Here is a 15,016-nt window from a genome sequence, read left to right on the forward strand (position 1 = left end):
GCACTTCTTGTCTTGAAGGTGCGAGGATGGGACAGAGTATACTACAAGTTAGTTACTGATCTTCCAGGCTGCACACAAGTATAATTGGAAAACCCTTAGATGTTTGTTTTTTAGCTTGATCTGGGCTGAGCAGTGGCTGACTGCAGTTCAGTAAAGCCACAGTGTGCTGGACAGGCATGGTCCTACTAGGGCCCACAGGCAGCCCCACCAGATTCAGTGTCTCATCAAGGTGCTGTGAAGCTTAGTACTGCGAGGTCCTCAGTTGGAAAACCCTGTTGGATTAAACAGCTATTACAGAAGGGTCATTAATGTTCATCTGAAATTCCAGGAGGTGCCTGTTTCTCATGCAGCCAAAAAACCACGTTACTGTTAAAACTTCTGTTGCTGGCTACCTGCCTAAAACTCCTGTGTCTCTAAATAAGCAAGTTATATGAGGGTCGGCAGGAAAAACATCCACTCACAGCCATGCCTTTGCTCATGGCCATGGCTTTGCCCGTCACATTCCATCATAACTCATTCCCTCTGCATTTTCTCTTCAAAATGCAGAAAATGACTAATACCAGGTTCAGACATGGTGGGGAAAGGTCTTCCAATGGGCCATAGTTAAAGCACAAACACTCGTTACTGCAGTCATTGGGATTTGGTGAAGCTTTGGCTTGGGTCTGGGCTCTTGAGGTGATGGGGAGAGCAGCCTGTGCTCAGAGTGCCCTGCTCTGCTGTTTCCCCCGTGCGCAGAGCTGAAAAAGCAGGAGCATCCCTGGCCGCAGGGCTGCGGTTTGGGGGTGCCAGCTAGCAGGAGGGGGCTTGTCTGCTCCCTCGGGCATCCCCCCACCGGGACTAGGAGGGGTCCTGCTGCTTCCCAGCCTTGCTTGGGCTGGGGTGTGTCTGGGTTGCGCTGTGGAGCTCGCTGGCTGCCTCCTTAAGCAGGAAAATGAGGAGAAACGCCATGAGGCTCTTTTCTGCTGTACAGAAGGGTTGAAAAGATGTTGTGCTGCAGTGATTCAGTGGGGAAAGGATAAATCCCTCACATACACCTACGCACCACCACGAGAAAGAACTCCGTGGGCAGACAAGGAGCAGAACATGAAATATGAATTTCCTCGAGCTGCTCAGGAGGGATGGCTTCCAGAGCCCTTCCTCCTCCAGCTCCGTGCTCCCGCTGCCCGGCCATGCTGGGATGAAGCTCTGCCCTGGACCCAGGAAGGCACCCAGGCAGGGCAGCTTCCCTGCCCCATCGCCTGCACCTGCATCCTTAATGAAGGGTAAATCCCCTTCTCACATGGTTTTGGGCTGCAGATGGGTCAAAGCTGGCTGCCCATCCCTTGTAAGCTGGCAGCTCCAGCAGGCAGCAGCCCCAGGGCTGGGGAGGCGGTGGAGGTGGCTCCCACTGTGGAAAAGCTTGAGAAGACCTAATGTAATCTATGGCCACGTCCTTGGGTCATCAGTTGGTGCCCCAGATAACTGCTTACCCCAAAACCACCCCCCAGCCAAATCTGGGTTGCTCCTGTCTCTGTTCTCTGGGTAAGTCCACGATGAGCACAGCTCTCGTGGCAGGGGGGAAGTGGTTGGAGATGCTGAAAGAGTTGATGAACGCTTTTGCTCATTTAACAGAATAATCAGAAGTCTTTAAGGTGTGTTCATCTGAGAAGTGCACCATCTGCTGTGGTCTCTGGTGGAGAAGGGCCCTTGCAGATCCTGGTGCGCATGTGGAGTCCCCCAGAGGAGCTGTTGCAGCCAAGCTAGTTCCTGCTGGTTCAGGTAGATTTAATTTACATTGCAGGGGGTGTTCAATTTTGTTTGCTTTCTTGAATATTTTATATTATTTCTTAGTAAATTTGAATTCTCCTATGTCTTTGGAGAGTGTTTGGATGCAGTTAATTTCCTGTCACCCTGGGGATTTTAGACAGCTTCATTCAGAGCCATTTAGAAAATTATTTAATCACCTTGGAAAATCCTATGGAGCCAAAAAATCTTGTGTTTACTTATTACCCGGTTGTAAATTGGTGGTGCAAAACATAGCAGCACCGGGTTGTAAAACTGCACATAAGCCTCCACTAAAAAGCCAGTGCCAAAAGAAAAAGCAAACCAAAGAATTAACTCTGTGCATGCAGTGACACGAATGCAAAAGCATTTTGTCATCGCAAGGCTGGGCAGGAGTTTCTGAGGTTTCTGTGGAGCCGAGTAACCCCCGGTTCAGGGTAGCTCCCCGGTGACACACCGAGTTAGGATGTGATCCTACTGACGCACTTTGAAACCCCTTAATGACTCATCTGTGTGCCATTAGAAGGTGGTGCTCATTCAGTGTGTGTTTGACTGACAAAAAGGTGCCATGTAGAACACCCTTGGGAAGACAGCCCTTCCTACTGCTGCCAGTGGGCAGGGCATGGAGGCACGGGCACTGGGATGCTGCAGGCATTGGGATGCAGCACAGTGGCAGGTGCCTGCCTGTGACCTCAGCCCCCCTCCTGCTTGTCCCCAAAACAGGATTTTCATAGGCACAGTCACCACCCGAGGGGCCCTTAGGTTCAGTGTCACCATGCTGTGAAAAGAAGCATGAGCTGATCCTCCCTTTCACAGAATCAGAATGGTTTGGGTTGGAAGGGACCTTAAAGCTCATCCAGTTCCAACCCCCTGCCACGGGCAGGGACAACTTCCACTAGAGCAGGTTGCTCCAAGCCCCTGTGTCCAACCTGGCCTTGAACACTGTCAGGGATGGGGCAGCCACAGCTTCTCTGGGAAAAGTCTGTGCCAGCGCCTCAGCACCCTCACAGGGAAGAGCTGCTTCTTAATGTCTAATCTCAATCTCCTCTCTGGCAGGTTAAAGCCATTCCCCTTGTCCTGTCCCTACAGGCCCTTGCCCAAAGCCCCTCTCCAGGTTTCCTGTAGCCCCTTTAGGCACTGGAGCTGCTCTAAGGTGTCCCCTTCAGGAGCCTTCTCTTCTCCAGGCTGCCCCAGCCCATCTCTCTCAGCCTGGCTCCAGAGCAGAGCTGCTCCAGCCCTCGCAGCAGCTCCGTGGCCTCCTCTGGACTCACTCCAGCAGCTCCACATCCCTCTTGTGTTGGGGCCCCCAGAACTGGATGCAGGACTTGGGGGGGGGGTTCACGAGAGCAGAGTAGAGGGGGAGCATCCCCTCCCTTGACCTGCTGGCCAAAATACAGATATATTGTGAGATACATTCTTATGTTTCTCAAGCTGGAGTCACTCATCTCTCTGCTTGGCAGCACAGGGTACTGGACCCAGCGCGTGTGTAAGAACCGCTGCATTTCAAGAGACAAAATCCAGCCTTTTCCCTGCACACAGAACAAGTGTCCCGGGTGCCTGGTGAGGGGGCACAGCCCTGGCTGAGGGCTCCGGCTGGTTTTGTGGAGCAGTGTCATCCTCGCTCCCCCATGGCAGCCTCAGGATCCACCCCATGCTCATTCAGGAGCTGCCGCATCGCCGCCACGCATAGACTGATCTCAGCAACATCCCTCTCGTATCTCCCCTCCCTGGCCCGCTTCCAGTCTCTCCCGCGTGCGCCCGGTTATTACTGTAGCATCCAGCATGTTTTACTTCATATTCATCTCCCTTGCACATACCGGCCCACTCACATATTAGATCCGACTCTTTTTATCCATTTTTTTTTTGCCTGTAGCTCATCGAAGCGGTGATGCACGACACGCCGCGTGTGGGGACGCATCCTGACAGCACAGCATGGAGCAGCGTCTCCACTGCGCCCCGGATGCCTTGCTGGACTGACCCACTGGCTCTCAGCAGCAGCCCGCCTTTGGAGGAGGATGCTAGATGCAGTGGATGGTGATGGCACCAAAGGTGTCTGGGCTTTTAAAATATATATATGTGTGTGTGTGTATATATACGCATCTTTCCAAAGGAAGGAAAACTGCAGCCATTTGGTGTGCCCAGAGCTTGCTCCACTCAGATAGTATTTGGCTTTTCTTTCTCATGGGTGGTGATGGCCACATTAGCTGAGAATGACTCCATAGGGCAGGTTGGAGCCACATAAGGTTCCCTGCCGCATTGCTAGCATTGGAAGGTGAAGTGCCAGAAACAATGTGAATACAGAGTTTTTGGTGTGTTAAGCATGTGGCCAGTTTTGAAGGGCTATCACTCCTCAGAAAGATAGAGAAGCTTTCCAAGCTTGATAGGAACAATGGATTGCAAATGGGAGGGAGAGTGAATCGTATCCTCCTGCTGAGGAGCTGTCACAAGCAGCTGGGGAAGGCAGTTCCAGTGCATGATTTCAGCAGGGGTGGCATCCCTATGGCTGGATTGTTCTCTTTTTTGCATCTTCTGAAATCTAATTTTTCTATTTGCTGATTTTCATCTTCTGGAATGACCTACTCAAAAGACTAAAAATTACTTCTGCTAGCTGGTGGAGTCTGGGGTTTATTTAAGTTTGCAGAGGAAGAAAAGTTGGGATGATATTCAAAGTGGCCATTTGAAAGCATGTGCCTGTATGTGCAGTGCAGGAGATCTCTGATGTAACTGCAGATGTTTAAATTATGAGATACAGAGGAATTCGTGTCAGTGCTTGAAACCAGGTTTAAATCTCATCATCATGCAAAAGACTTTCTCTTGGTGTCTGAAACAATCCCGTGAGTGCCCACAGAGCGCGGTCCTTCTAATTGCCAAAAGCAGTTTGTTTCTTCTCTCAAATAGCAATTAACAGGCTTGAAGAGCAGGTGGACACCCTGCAAACACCTTGCTGGCTCCCCACTTACTTGGAGCCATTTAATTTCACCCTTTGCTGCACCAAGCAGTGGCTGGACAGTGATGGGCCTCAGGCTGGACGCTTGTCGTGGTGGCTTTAGGTTTTTTCTATTCATTTCCATGTATTTGGGGGCAATCAAAGCAGTTTGATGTGAACTCCACAGCTGAGATGGAACCAATGAAGCAGGTGGCAAGTCTGCATTCAGTGCGGGGAGGAAAAAACCTGCAACCAAACTGAAAGGCTTTTAATTAAAACAAAAGATTAGATCAACTGGGTATTACAACAGGTGGTTAAATCCCACGGCTAAACAGCCCGTGCTTTGTTCTCCCAGTCTGAGGCATGAAGAGAAACTTTCTACAGGGCAAACAAGGGATCCTGAATACGTGGCATTAAGGGTTTATTGCCGGTAACACAGCAGAATTGGCACTTGCATTTTGCAGGGAGAAGGCAAAGACATGTAAATGCACAGCTCACACTGACGGGGCCTCTCAAGCCAGTCAAAAGTTTGCATTCCCATGGGGTGGAGAGAGGCTGATTTGGTTTGCTCTGCACTGCGAATGGCTGTGTGAGGACATGCTGGCAGCCCTGTGCACCCAGGAGGAGTGTACTGCTGGCAGGGGACACTGGGGGACGTGGTCCGAAGCTGACAGGTTTCCCTGTGGTGTGTCCCTGCAATACACCCTGTTTGTTAAATTAGGACGAAGTATTTTGCTCCTTACAGGCTGTGATATTTGCAAAGCACTTTGCTGTTGGCAAGGGCTTGTGGGCAGTTCTGCAGCCATGCTGGGGACTAGGTAGGATGTGTAATATGCTGCTGCTTACCCTGCTCCCAACCCCACGAGGTGCTGCTAAGCTGCCTACCAGAGGTACCTTGTTCTTAGTGGACGAGCTACATCTTGACTTTGAGAATTGTTGAGCAGTATTTCAGTCTCCTGATCCTGGAAACTTAACCTCACGTATCCAGAGAGAGAGAGTGATGAGAAGCTGTGTGCACCCAGTGGTGTGGCATCCAGTCTTCCGACATCCATGTAGGCATCCCCTACTACTTGAGATGCGAAGTCTCCTGGATCATGCTGGGAAACATGGTTTGTATGACAGGGGACACCCAGGCCATGAGCATGCTGCCCCTTGATCATGCCAGTAGGTTGGCACCCTCTGAAGGACCTGTCCTGACCATGTTCTCCCTGCTGTGGAGCTGCTGCAGGTCACCCCTGTGGCTCGGTGCACCCGTACCCGCCACAACGAGCACAGGCAGGATGAGGGCAGATGATCCTTTGGGTGTTGGCAGCTCCAGGGAATGAAGTCAGTGCAATGGGGCCGTGCCCTCACTGCAGCTGAGTAGCACAGACAAGCCTGAAGGCATTCCCAGAACTGCTTGTGAGTCCTCCTTATGGTGGTGCCCTAGTGTCAGGACTTAGGGAAAGGGGTGAGCGTTGTGCCTGCTCACACAGCCACAGATGATACCAGGGAAAAGGATCACTGTTCAGAATTGTAAAAATTTTCCTTTGAATTAAGGCTGAGTGGGGAGAAAAGAGAAACTCAACACTAAACTGTTTGGTTGCTTTGCTCTGCAGTCTGCGTTCAATTCAGAATTTGGGGGAATGTCTGCCTTCCTGAAAGAAAAAACCCCAATCCCAAACTCTCTTCAAGATGTTCCAGAGGGAGGAATTGGATTAGCTATAGCTGTGCGCCGAGGAAGACAACATCAGAGCCATCGTCTGATGCTTTTAAAGCACTTGCTGAGGCACCATTTTAGGAGGCAGGTAACTATGGCGGGTCCCAGAGGAGGGATGCTGCTCTCCCCTGGAGCGGGTACCAGCCACCCAGCCCCAGCTCGAAGCAGAGCTGCCAGGGCACAGCCATGAGAAGCAGTGCTGTGCCGAGGCTCCGCACCGCCTCCTGTTTTTCACGGGATGAGGAAAGCGCTCTCGCCTGACCCGGGGGCTCCTTCCCCCTGGGAGAGGACAGATGGTCTCCCAGTGAAGGTGTGGGACTGGGAATCAGGAGCTCTGGATGCCTTTCCCGACTACATCAGAAACTTGCTATGTGGCACCACCTACTTCTGTGCCCACGTTTCCTCCTACTCCTTCCCTCGCGCCCGCCGCTTTTCCCAGACCTTTCCCCTCACTGCTCGAGTGTTTTCTTTCCTTTCGCACAGTGCTTTTCACACTCGCAAGCCTCCCGGCACGCTGTCACCAGTACCTGGACCAGACACCCACTCCTGCCCGGGCTTCTCCCCCCTCCTTGCTCTCCCCATCAATCTCTCCCATCTCCTCACGGAACTGCTGCCATTCGATGTCTCCTCCAGATACTGCTTGTGGCCAAAACTTGTCCTTGCTCTACTTTTGGAGCATGGCTCTCAGATGGGTTTGCTGCAGGCAGTGTGCTCGGGGGCACGGGTGATTTGGGTGCAGAGCAGGGTTTATCCCCCGCTCTGGCAAGCCTGCTGGCAGGATGTCATGATAGCGGTGGCTGTGACTCACAGCAGAGCAGCCTGACTCAGCCGATGGGTTTTCTGCTCTGGACTAAACAAAACCTTCAGAGCTGGGTCCTCTTGGGTCCGTTGTCTCGAGGCTCTGGCTTTTGCTGTCATTTGCTGCTTCAGAGTGATGCTCTCCCTTTTTGGCTAGAATTGTGTGCTTCGTGGAGCAGGCACTGCATAGCTAACAAGCTTAGGGCACAGTTTTGTACTCCCCAAAGATGATCTGTGTGACACGACACTCTGCCTCCCCTTCCCAAGGGCTCCTTCCCTTTCCACGCTCCATCCAGGCTATGGCTGTCAATGTCGATTGATTTTAAGTGACTAATTGCAACATTCGGGTTAGTTATTGGTGCCTGAAAAGGATGAGATGCCCGCTCCGAAGCAAAAACATCTACAAGACTCCTAAAGCTGGGTCCAGTCCAGGCTGCCCAGCACATGTTGCTGCTCCTGGTCATCCAAAGGACAGATCAAGATGACAAGCCATGGTTAGCAGTGCCAAAACGTCAAACCCTTCAGCAGCATCCTTTGCAGTTGCTGTTACTGCTCGCTGCCCAGAGCGAGCACAATTTGAGGCATTTCACAGCTGTTCCTGTGCAGGATGAGACTGGAGCTCAGTCCTGCTCCAACACATGTCCCTCAGGGAGCTCTGTCCTGGCAGGCACATCCCTCAAGGTTGTGGCTTGTCAGTTTCTACCTTGGGCACATGAAGCAGTGACTCCATGTCTTCAAATCCTGGTGGAAACCCCACCTCAATAGACTGAGCATAGGGCACAGCAGACACCCAATTAATAGAATTTTTTCAGTGGTGACGTGTGGGGATGCAGTAGATGCTGTAGTCCTTGTCTTCAGCAAGGCTTTTGGTGGGGTCCTACTCAACAGGCTTATGAACGAGCTGGGAGAATGTCTTCTGAGTGCAAATACTCAGTGAGGCTGAAAACACCAAAGGTCCACATCTGGGTAGAAGCGTGCTTAAAGGAGCATCCCCTAGGACCAGAAGCATCTCTTAGGACCACCAATTCTTCCTCCAAACCACAAGGGTAAGGAAAACTGGCTCATCTACTCTGCAGAGAAAAGCTGTGGATGAGGGAGATGAGTGATGCCAACAGGATAAGGGGGTGCCAGCATATAAACCTTGAACCTACAGCTCAAAGCTTTAGCTTTTCAGGAGCGCCTCAAAGGTGGGATGAGCCTCGTGGTGCTGAGCACAGGGTCTGGGGCTGGTGAGATCCCCATGTTCTGTGGAAGAGCATGTGGAGTGGAGCAGCTTGTGAACATGTGGCAGAGCAAAAGGTGAACTGCAGGACTGCTTGAAAATATCTCTGCTTTCCATAACCCAGTAACAGGTCTTGCATGTAAATTGGGCATCTGATGTGTTCCCACCACCATCAGCAGGATTTTTATCTGCCTGCAAGAAAGGGAGCTGGGTAAGAATCTTGTGTTGCTGAATAATCCTGCAAGAGAGGAGAATATAAGAACTAATTAAATTAAATCTTATTTAATACTTGGCTCAGGGTTAGGATGGTAATAAAAGAAGAGAAACTGTTTCCTTGTTGTAATATGGTAGAGTGTTAATTAAAAAAAAAAAAAAAGAAGCCTCAAAATCATTGCGATGCCAAGTTGCATTAATATATTGATATCCAGCTGTTGTGCTTTGCATCTGCTGGACTCCTTTAAAATATATGGCTTTAAGTCTGCAGAAATAGAAGCAACGATCAAGGCTGAGGGGCAGCAAACAAAGGGATAGCAGAGATGCTCTGCTGTGCAGGGGCAGGAGATGGGTATCTTGAGGAACTTTGTTCTATAGAGGAAAACACGAACCTGTGGTCCTTGCTGCCTTTCCTGCAGCTCCAGCAAGGAAGCGTTTCTGCACAGGGGAGATTAAGGGGCTTTTTCTTCTCCTCTTCAGCAAGAGAGATGGCCAGGAAAGCTGATGAGAAAACCAAGAGAACGTTACTTCATCCCGAAACTTGAAATCTAAAAATTAAGAATTCTGAGATGTCTTTTGACCTTCTTAAAACTTTATTTTATGCAGTTCATATAAAAATACCTCATTTTAGCATTTCAATATCAAAGTATTTTTGTTTTATTTTGCTATTTTTATCTATAATTGTATCATAAATTTAAGGGAAAATCTTAGGTTATTTATCCAGGGGCCTTCTTGATGAAACTAGAACATGAGCCTTTGAAGTCTTCCAGATCCACTGTATCAGATTTCTTTTTCTTTTTATTTCCCTATGGAGATCTGCTGGTTCAGAAAGAATTCAGCAATTCATGTGATAACGCATTGCTGAACAAATCAGGCTGCAGCAGAAGTCATTTGAAGATGATGTTTTGGAAGCCCAGTAACTGATTGGGTTAAATTTCAGGATTCTTATGAAATGTCACAAAGGAAAGTAATCTACAGCTGCTGGATTAGAACAAACCCAAATATTTTGAGTTTTCCATAAATCGGAGTTTTGGAAAAATCTATTTTATTTAGAATTTTGAGGAAATCTGTTTGGATATCTCACAATTTGTTTAGTGCAAGGGGGATGTTTTGCCATTCTGACTTTTCATGTCATACCTATGAAGGCAGTGCGTTATGTGCCTTGCAATTACTGACTCATCATTGTATGACATAAGAGCTTCAAAACTTTTTACTTTTTACTTTTCAATTAAGAGAGGTTTGGGCTTGATACTGATTAAACTACCTTGCCTTTGTTTCCAGATCAAAGTGGCTCCTGTTCATGCTGTAACGAAACAGTTTGATGGCTTTGCTAAGGCACAAACAGGAGCCACTTTGATCTGGAACAAAGAAAGGGTGTCTCAAATAGTACCAGATAACAGCTGCTCTTTGTGATTGTAATGGAAAATAAAATGAGAATATTTCAACTATTATTCTTGTCATAATATGACATGATACAATAACTACTTCTGACATGTAATTTAATAGGTAAAAATAATATTATTAGAAGGAAACTCCATAAAATAAGAATGATTTTTTTTTTTTTTTTTTTTGCCATGGAGAATCCTTTGTTTACTAAGTAGCAATTCTCATCAATGCACGTTTGACCAACAACTGAATACGGTTGCAAGTGGTTTTGGGGTGGAAAATACATAGTTCGACCAAAAAATTAAGGAATAGCTCTCATTAGCTTGGAGCCCTTGGCGCTCGGCTGCCTGGGATGCAGAGATGCTCTTTGCAGATGTGCCCTGTGTCGGGGGACAACATACGAGCTTTGCTGTTCTGGGACTAGGAGAGGAATGCTGACAACCATTAAAAAGTGGGGAAGCCACAGGATTTCTTCCCAAGAAAGACTTACTTGCTCAGGCTTTTCCCAAAACTGCATGCAAACAGCCTTTGTGGTCTTAACTTATGGCTTTCCAATCTTACTTTGTGGCTTTGGCTAATGTTTCTTTGCTGAAGAAAGGAGGGTAGGTTTCATCAGCCCGCCAGAGCTGGGGTCTTGCTTTCCTCACTCCAAACCCAAAGACTCCAGGTTGATGACAGCCATGGCATCTTGTAGCCACGACCCATTGAACATCCCCCTTCATCCCCTCGCAGGCTGCTGGGGCAGGCAGGGACCTGACACGGCCCTTCCTCATACCCTGCAGCATCCCACTCCTTCAGCCTAGCTGCCAGCACACTCGGAGGCATAGCCAGGACCAGAGAAGCTTCCTGGGATTTGGGGAAGGAGCCAAAAGTTGCAGTCTGCTCCCAGCCAGCCAGTGAAGTTAGCTGAAACTTCAGGAGCTGTCAGCGGGATTTCTGGCCAGCCTTAGCCTCGGGTGCTCCGGTGAGGAGCGGCAAATAAAACCTTAATTATTTTGTGTATGTAAATTGTCTCCTGAAACAGGCGTTTGGCAACCCTAATGGTTTTCTGCATGCCGGGGTGTAGCTAGGCACTAAAATAAGTCAGTCTGTAGGAGGGATGTGAGGTGGGAGATAGGGAAAACTCTTTTTATATTACTCCCCTTGCTATATTAAGAGGCACTGTTCCCTTTCCTGGCTTGAGAAAAAGCTCTTCCTCGCCTTGCAGACGGTCTCTTGTCCTGGTTTAACTGCTCAGAAACCAGGATTTAGAAATGCTTGGTCTTGGCATTGCCACCCATGTCCCTGTGACCTGCAGGGACGTGAGGAGGTCTTAGCTAAGCCCTGCAGCAGGGTAAGGCTGTGGCGATGCCCTTAGCTGATGCTCAGGTTTGGGATCTGCCTTGTGTCCTGACTTGGTGGCTGGTTACAGATGGAGAGCATAGGAGAAGCTGGTGCTATAGGGAGGTTATAGGGAGGTGTGATGGATGAGGGGCACCTCAGGCACCCGGATTGCTTCTTCTTTTTCTCCCCTTTGTTTTTCCTTCTCTTTTCTTTCCCCCTTGAAGCTCGCAGCTGGGTGTTGCTGGGGGTGAGGCTGCTGGGGGTGGATGACTTTGGACAGACGTGTTTTAAGTAATGGCACTGAGCCTGGAGCTTTTTGGATAGGCACCGCCTTAGTGTTGTGGAAACTGAGGGAAATAAATAGCAAATAGGTGACTGTTACAGGTGAACATCACCCTGTAACGGTGGCAATCTGCAACCCCCTCAAGCACTCCTATAACTCCTTGGAAATGAATCATAAGATTCTTAACCTGTGACCTTCTCGTGTACATAGTGGTGTGCTTGCTGGGCTGACATGACTTCCCCACCTCGCTGGCAGCCTGGCGTGCTGCTGGAAGCCGACACAAGCGAGGAGGAACCAAGAGCAGGCTGTTTTCTTCCTGAAGAGAGTGGGAGCAGGCAGCGGGCGATGCTGCACCCCCGCTTGTCACGGCTGTTGTTTTCCACCAGAGAGGGGGGAAGAGATGCAGACATCGTGAAAGCTGGAGTGCACCAAACCACTGTTGCTCCCCCTAAACGCATCCCAATCCATCACACTGCCCAGAGCAGTGATTAATGGGTGTACAGCATTCTCAAATAGAAAAGCTCAGGTGAAGAGCAGAGGCTGTGCCAAGGCCAGGGGATGCTGGATAATGCCCTCCCCAGCCACTCCACTGCATGTAAAGATTTATTGTTGTTTTTCCACATAGCCTAAATATTGAGTTGCAGTGGAGGTGACAGTACCTTTTATTTTAGCAGGGTTTAAGATAAGAGTGAGTCAGGGGAGTGATCCCACAGAGGCATATGCATATTTATTCACCCTACTTAGGAGCGTAGATGTTTGTGGGATACAGCCTTAACACAGCATCAGAAATCACACTGTTTGTCTAGGTATTGCTATTAACATCTACCCATAGCGAAAGCATCATCACTTCTACACAAACCTACTTCAACAGAGCAAATGCAGAGGAGACCCTGTGGTAAAGACTGCTTGGCTCATGAGAAAGATGCTCTGCCAAAACCGACCTCCTTCTTTCAGTAGTGAAAGTGAATACACTGTGAGGGTCAGGGGGCTCTGTGGTTCAGCCTCACACCGGGATGCAGCCAGGATCCTCACTGTGTTTTGGCAGGGGTAGGGATGTCATGCCAAGGACCCAGCTGGGAGGAGGAGAAGAAGGGACTGGAATACTCCAGCTCTTCCCTGCTCCAGTGATAGCTGTTTGCTGGGGCTGTCTACTACAATAAATTGCACCTGGCGCCAGTAGATACCCAGTCCCTGTAAATACACTTTCAGGAGTGCAGGAAACACATCGAATCATAGAATGGTTTGGGTTGGAAGGCACCTTAAAGCTCATCCAGTTCCAACCCCCTGCCATGGGCAGGGACATCTTCCACTAGAGCAGGTTGCTCCAAGTCCCTGTGTCCAACCTGGCCCTGAGCACTGCCAGGGATGGGGCAACCACAGCTTCTCTGGGCACCCTGTGCCAGCGCCTCAGCACCCTCACAGGGAAGAGCTTCTGCCTCAGAGCTCATCTCAATCTCCCTTCTAGCAGGTTAAAGCCATTCCCCTCGTCCTGTCCCTACAGGCCCTTGTCCAAAGCCCCTCTCCAGGTTTCCTGGAGCCCCTTTAGGCACTGGAGCTGCTCTAAGGTGTCCCCTTCAGGAGCCTTCTCTTCTCCAGGCTGCCCCAGCCCATCTCTCTCAGCCTGGCTCCAGAGCAGAGCTGCTCCAGCCCTTGCAGCAGCTCCAGGGCCTCTTCTGGCCTTGCTCCAGCAGCTCCACATCCCTCTTGTGTTGTTGCCCCCAGAACTGGATGCAGGACTGCAGAGGGAGGCTCATGAGATCAAAGAGCTTCTGTCAAGACCACCTTATAATGACAAATAAACTGTGTAAAATCGGGCTTTTCCAATGAGCTGATTCCTCAGTGGTGTTTAGAGAATTTACCCGTTTGCTTGCATTGTGTAAACGCTGATTTACTCAGAAAACTGAACGTGTATTTTATAGCCTAATGTTGCATTATATTGGCTTTGAGTATTATTTCTAGAAATGATCCATTTCCGTTGTTGGAATAAAACCCCACCAATTTTCTGCCATAGGGACCATATTGTGGTTTGTACAAGAACAAGGTGTCCCTCCTCCAACACTGGGAGACAACTGACCTAGTATTTTTCAGCAGGCATGTTTCTACAGGTGAGCCATTTGTTAGCCATTGCGTCTGTATAAGTGTTATCCTGTATTTTATTCCCTTTTTTTCCTTCTTTCCCCACTCACTCACTTTTTCTCTTTAGAAAGTGCTCGTGACTCTACATGGAGCCCCAATCCGACAGTATGAATACTGAGTACATTCAAGATTTCTTCCTACAGTATCAGGTGTGCTTTGTGGATTAGACAGTAGAGTTCTCACCAGATGACTTTGTTATAAAGCCTCAAGAAACCTGCTCTGACAGGGGCAGGCGATCTCTGCACAGAGCCTGCTCACAGTGCTGCCTGCCTTGTGATGCTCAGGTTTATTTTTGGAGCGCTTGGAGTCTTCAATGTGTTAGGCTCTGAGATGCCATTTTGCTTTCTCCCAAAATAAAATTGCAGTCTTTGTGGTTGAGGGCAAAAATGGCAAGTTTGTGTTTTTCTTTTCATTGTTTAGCTTTAAGCAAGAACCATCTTTTAAAGCTATTCTTTATGTGCATTTCAAAGAAGGAAGACGAGGCCCTTTTTGCTCTGCGGATCACCTTGAATTCCAATTTGCCGTAAATGGAACCAAGCACATTCATTTTTTACCTTTTTATTTTACATTTAAATGTAAATCTGAATGTACATTTAAATGTAAAGCTGAAATCAAATTGGTGGTGCTGGCACAGCTGGGTGAGGGACAGCAGCTGCCCCCTGTTCTGCAGGGGCTTTGCTGATTACATTGCCTCTAGGCAGGGTGGGATAGAGCTTGTCCCTACTTGGGCTCCCACCTCAGGGTATTTGCTAAAATTTCTATTCTGAAAAGAAGGCACAAAGCATATTTAAGCGGTTGCTACATTTTGATGTGGTGTTTTTTTTTATTGCTGTGTTAAAGACTTTTCTCAAGAAGGATGGAGAAGGAAGAATGCAAAGGATGAGTGTTACCACACATTGCTTAAGGCATTGGTGAGATTGAAGGCTTCCTTGCTGTTACTGGCAGTCATTAGGAGAAGGTAAAGGTGGGTCAGACTGGCTTTTGCTTTGCTGCTTCTGTGAGCTTTGCCTGTTTTCAGCTTCTCCTGTGTGAGGCTGATCGTCATGTCAGCATGACATCAGCAGACCTGTAATACCAATCTGGGCTCTGTTTGTGGCAGAGGGTACCCAATGAGGGAGTTGTTCTGCCTGCTGTGCTAAAAAGCTATGTAATTCATTGTGGACACAGCTGGATCATGTATCACATCTGTAGGCGATGCTATGGATTTTCTTGTTGTTGCAACTAGATGGAAAGAAAGAAGATACGTGGCACTTAGCGACATGGTTTAGT

The sequence above is a fragment of the Strigops habroptila genome, chromosome 5 (genome assembly GCF_004027225.2).
Source record: "Strigops habroptila isolate Jane chromosome 5, bStrHab1.2.pri, whole genome shotgun sequence".
NCBI lineage: Eukaryota > Metazoa > Chordata > Aves > Psittaciformes > Psittacidae > Strigops > Strigops habroptila.